General features: G+C 40.8%; 1 non-coding gene across 1 annotated transcript; it reads left to right on the top strand.

Moving 5' to 3' along the window:
- The first annotated feature begins 485 nt into the window (after positions 1 to 485).
- LOC141694104 (small nucleolar RNA R71) lies at positions 486 to 592 on the top strand. Its single transcript, XR_012563433.1, has one exon. It is a non-coding gene; the product is annotated as a small nucleolar RNA R71 (small nucleolar RNA).
- The last annotated feature ends 5,479 nt before the right edge of the window (positions 593 to 6,071 follow it).

The raw sequence follows: 6,071 nt of genomic DNA, 5'->3' as shown, positions 1-6,071 counted from the left end.
CTCCTTGCTGATATGGTGGCTGAATAGCATTCTGATTATTCCCCCAGCTGAAATTTGGATGATTTCTGTTATTAGGATGATAGGTCGCTGGCACCGGCTGCTATTGTCGCTGATAATTATTCACATACTGAACATATTCGTTGACAAGAGAACACTGATCCGTAGCATGAGAACCTGCACAAAGCTCACAAACCATAGCTATTTGATTAACTCCATACGTAGCCAGAGAATCAACCTTCATTGATAGCGCTTGGAGCTGGGCTGCAATAGCGGTGGCTGCATCAACTTCCAGAATACCTGCTACCTTGCCTGACGTCATCCTCTGAGTTGGGTTTTGATGCTCATTTGCAGCCATCGTCTCTATAAGATTATACGCCTCAGTATAGCTTTTAGCCCATAAGGCTCCTCCAGCTGCTGCATCGAGCATGGGCCGAGATTGGGCCCCCAAACCATTATAGAAACCAGTGATCACCATCCAATCCGGCATTCCATGATGTGGACATTTTCTCAACATTTCCTTGTAGCGTTCCCAAGCCTCGCACATAGATTCTGTAGGCTGCTGCGCAAACTGAGTAAGAGCACTCCTCATAGCAGCAGTCTTTGCCATTGGATAAAATTTCACCAGAAACTTTTGCGCAAGATCTTGCCACGTAGTGATGGACCCAACTGGTTCTGAATGTAACCAGTCTTTAGCCTTATCCCTCAGTGAGAATGGGAAAAGCCTCAACTTGATAGCCTCATCAGTCACGCCATTATACTTAAAAGTGCTGCAGATCTCGACAAAATTCCTTATGTACATGTTGGGGTCTTCAGTTGCCGCTCCTCCAAAAGAAACAGAATTTTGCACCATCTGAATAGTGCCCGGCTTGATTTCAAAGGTGTTAGCTTGAATAGCCGGATGAAGGATGCTTGACTGAATGTCATCAATTTTAGGCCGAGAAAAATCCATAAGAGCTGGATCAGCTTGAACAATACGATCTCCCATGTTTACTGGTTCTTTCTGCTCAGTTCCTGAATCCGAATCCTCAAAATCTAACTTCTCCGGAATATCAAGAACTTCGTCTGTCTCCTCAGCTGTATCTAAAGTCCTCTTGCGAGCACGAGAACGAGTTTGCATAAACGCTTGCTAAAGTACCTGAAACACAACCGAAAAGAGTAAGTAACTACTACGTCCTAATCACTGAGTCCTAATGACCAATGATGGTAAGTACATAAACTAAACAAATATGCCGAGTCCCCGGCAGCGGCGCCAAAAACTTGTTAGGGCGAAAATACGCACTAATATTCACGCAAGTATACGCGTTCGCAAGTAATATAGAATATTTTCTAGTTCGTTCCCTCAGAGACTCAGACTAAATTATTGTCTATTTAAACTCACTCACCAATGTATGATTACTTCTCAATGTTAAGATAATAACACTTATAATTGTTGATTAAATATTAACTATAATTAACTACTTAATTAACCACTTAACTAACACTTCAATTTATCAATAATAAAACACTCATGAGATCACAACTTCATTATTACTTCCTTCTATAGCCATTGCTATTACCTTTAGCATGTGACAGTGATGATATTAATCGAATAACACGAAACTGATAAAAGCCAACTTTCATTGTACTAATACCATTCTACCAATCATCCACAATTAAGATAGAAGTTGAATAGTCATCAATTATGTTGAGTTCCTATATGTCTACAGAAATTGACAACACAACGATTTAAGCTCAAGTTATTCCTTTTGATTACATAGGGCAAATAAAACTGTTAGAGTTACCCACTAATCATGCTCAACGTACATGAACCTATGCTAGCATGGCAAGTTCTAAATCTCAAGATCCACCGTCGCTTCACAAGAGATTAACACCCTATCTTATATGTTCGCGACGCACATAGGATGAATACGCACAACCAATACTAGATATCATGCAATCATCACACACTAAAATATTAAACAATTAACTAAAGAATTCCATAATAAATCCGTTGCAACCCCATTATCACGATTAGCCCATAATAGAACTTATCGCCATCATGGGTTCATATGAAATCATGACAAACAAACACAAGAAAATAATAACTAAACTAATTATATTAAAACAGAGTACGTCACAAGAGTAAATAAGTCAAAGCAAGAAAACTAGCATCCAACGTTACAACGAAATAAGAATCACAAGAAAATATGCTTCTTCTTCGTTGCGGTGTGCTAAATCGGTCTTCTTCCTTATCTCCTTCGCTTCTTGCGTAAAACACAATCTAAAACATAATCCCCTTAATACTCTCTGTGAAAACGTCTCAAATCTACCTATATAATAGTCCCATAAAACTCAGATTACATAGAAGTTGGAAGCCAAACAGAAGTAGAAGTCTAAAATAATTTATCTTTTTCCCCGACCCTGCGCGGCCGCTCAGCATAGCTGTGCGGGCGCGGCCGCTCAGCATAGCTGTGCGGGCGCGCAGGTTGCTGCGCGGCCGCTCAGCATTGCTGCGCGGGCGCGCAGGCCTCTACTGGAAAAAATCCAGGTTTGCTCCGTTTCTTCGCCGTAATCTGCCCATTCCTTTCCTCTCGCAATGGTGAACACATGCCAAGGCTTATTCTTGATGATTCCTCCCCCAAAATGCAACTAATACCCTGAAATGCATAAACACTAGAAAAACGCATCAAATACACAAAATACTTGATTTCAAGACACCAATTTAAGCCATTTTAAGACGTTCTAAGTGGTATAAAATGCCACTTATCAGAGACGACCACTGAACTCCCACTGCTCGACAAAGCTTTGTAACCATGGATGCATAAGGGATGTTTATGTGCTTAGCTCCCCTCAAAAACTTCAGAATTCCTTGGTAGATGAACTCACCAAGGTCCACATAGTACTCCTCATTCAAAATACCCTATAACAATTGTACACGCTCAACTGTGACCTCATGTGCATGTGAAGTAGGAAGAATATTATCGCAAATAAAGGCATTCCATGCACGGGCATACCTATTCATCGCAATCGCCGGAAAATGGCGATACTCGTTAGTCCCAGTCTTGAAGGTCCAAACTGTGCCCGACCTACAGAGAGTAGCACAAATCAAATCCAAGTCAAAATCCTCAGCAGTCTTCTCGTTCCAATTCTCCTCCATGGGCTTCCTCTGTCGCTGCCCAATCACACGGCGAATCGCCGCAGGGTGATAATTCACCGTCATCCCCCGCACAACAGAATACCCATTCTTTTCAGCCTTTGCGTTCGCATAGAACTCGCGAACAACGCTCATCAGAACTGCCTCTGGTGACTCACAAAAAGCAATCCAACCCTTTTCAGCAATCATTGACAACAACTCACCATCCCTTCCCGATGATAAGAATCCCCTCTCCTTCAAAATCGGCTTACCCAGAAGCCTAGTATACTCCTTCTCAGCAACCCTATCAAACAAACGAGGCCTCGCAGTAGTACCCCTCGAAGAATCAGCAGTAGGAACAGTGTTGCTGCTATCAATAGTCCTGGATCTCTTGGATGTCATTGAACTAAGAAAAAGTGTTTAAGATTTGTGTTTTTGAATATGGGTGAGAGTTTAAGGTTTGAAAGTGTATGGGGGAGTATATGGAATAGTTGTATGTATATATAGGCTAAAGATTAGGGTAAAATTTGATTAGGAGTGGGTTTTGAGGGTTAAAAACGTGGGTAATGGGAAGATAATTTGTGGGTAATGGGGCTGTGTTTTATTTTTGGATTTTTCAGATTTTTTTGGATTTTTATAAGACTTAAAAAAATTTTCTCCCAGTCGGGCCCGGAGCAGTCGCTCAGCAAAGCTGAGCGGGCGCTCAGGGGTCTACTGGAAAAAAAAATTCCTTGCCCTGTTTTTTTGATTTTTTTGTGGTTTTGGATAGGTTATTAAACAAATCATGGGTTGCCTCCCAAGAAGCGCTTCTTTTTCATCATTAGCTTGACGTAGCGTACCTTACTCAAGTTGACAATAAAACGGCACTAACCACTTCCCGGTTTGCCATGTCCCCATAGTAATGCTTCGAACACTGACCATTAACCTTGAATGCTTGGTCCGGATCATTCTCAAAAATCTCCACCGCTCCATGTGGAAACACAATTTTGACAATAAAAGGTCCAGACCACCTTGATTTCAACTTTCCAGGAAAAAGTTGGAGACGGGAGTTGAATAAAAGAACTTGCTGCCCCGGCACATATGACTTAGGATATAACTTCCTATTGTGCCACCTTTTCACTTTTTCCTTGTACATTTTGTTCTCGTACGCTTGGAGTCGAAATTCATCAAGTTCATTTAGCTGAAGCATTCGCTTCTTTCCAGCTGCATCTAGTTCCAGGTTCAACTTCTTCAACGCCCAATAAGCCTTATGCTCAAGCTCCGCAGGTAAATGACATCCCTTACCATACACAAATTAAAACGGGGACATCCCAAGTGGAGTCTTATATGCTGTTTTATAAGCCCAAACAACTTCATCGAGCTTTAAAGACCAATCCTTCCTTGACGGACAAACAACCATCTCTAAAATGCGCTTGATCTCTCTATTAGACACTTCCGCTTGACCATTCGTTTGTGGATGATAGGCAGTAGCAACACGATGATTCACATTGTAGCGCTGCATCATAGAAGTGAACTTACGGTTGCAGAAATGCGATCTTCATCACTTATGATTACTCGTGGCATTCCAAACCTTGTGAAAATCTGCTTATGAAGAAAATTGAACACTACCTTTGCATCATTCGTCGGCAGAGCTTTGACTTCTACCCATTTTGAGACATAATCGACTGCCAACAAGATGTACTGATTATTGTAGGATGAGACAAATGGCCCCATAAAATCGATTCCCCAAACATCAAAGACCTCAACTTCAAGCATCACATTTAACGGCATCTCATCCTTCCTCGTAAGCTTTCCCACTCTTTGGTAACGATCACACCTTAAAACGAACTGATGAGCATCCTTAAACAAAGTAGGCCAGAAAAAACCTGCTTGCAGAATATGAGCTGTCGTCTTCTCACCACCATAATGTCCACCATAAACTGTGGAGTGGCAGTCTCGTAATATCCCCTCCGTTTCACAGAATGGGATACATCTCCTGATAATCTGGTCAGCTCCCTGTCTAAATAAATACGGTTCATCCCACATATATCACTTCACCTCATGCAGAAACTTCTTCTTTTGAGCTGTATTCAATTTAGGAGACATTATATTGCTGACAAGATAATTCACAATATCTGCGAACCATGGCTCTTCCTCCTGAACTGCGAACAACTGCTCATCCGGGAAACATTCGTTGATCAATGTCTTATCATGTGAAGTAGACTCGGGATTCTCCAACCTAGAGAGATGGTCAACTACTTGATTCTCAGTACCTTTTCGATCCTTGATCTCTAACTCAAATTCCTGTAGCAAGAGCACCCAACGAATGAGTCTAAGCTTCGAATCCTTCTTGGAAACCAAATAGCGAATGACCGCATGATCAGTGAACTGAAAGGAATATGTCCTAAGTCCAATCATGTATAAGGATTTAGGAATAACTTTTATGTAATCTGTTTTGATTTCATTGATATTAATAAAAGACCTGTTTTGTTTTTATTACGGGCTTTATCTATTTAAGTGTTTAAATAAGATATACCATAGTTTAGAGTAAAGCTTTTTATGAATTATGATGAGATCATAATAGTGAGACCTAAAAAGATGATAACTCTAAACTTAAATAGTTCCTGGTCATAGGATTACTAACTGGTAATTAATAATCCGCAAAGATCGGTACATACTATGCTTGTTTCATTATGAAGGATGTCTGTTCTCATAGACATTTGTGTGGTGACACTATAGCTAGTATGTAGGTGCTTATTATAGAATAAGTTCACTGAACATGACTCACACAGCTGAACAACTGATGGAGTTCACTCACGTATCAGCAGTTGTTCACATAGTGATAGTTGTACAAGTATCCTTAGACTTGAGGTCATCATAGTCATCTTGTGTACACTGAACTATGCTTTGGTTTAGTTCTTAGTCTCCAGGGACAATTATTAAGGCTCTTCCGGGTATAGGAATTTATACACAAAGATAG

Source organism: Apium graveolens, chromosome 10, assembly GCF_009905375.1.
Source record: "Apium graveolens cultivar Ventura chromosome 10, ASM990537v1, whole genome shotgun sequence".
Classification (NCBI taxonomy): Eukaryota; Viridiplantae; Streptophyta; class Magnoliopsida; order Apiales; family Apiaceae; genus Apium; species Apium graveolens.
Note: the sequence above shows the minus strand (reverse complement) of the source record. Positions and strands in the feature narration are given on the sequence as shown.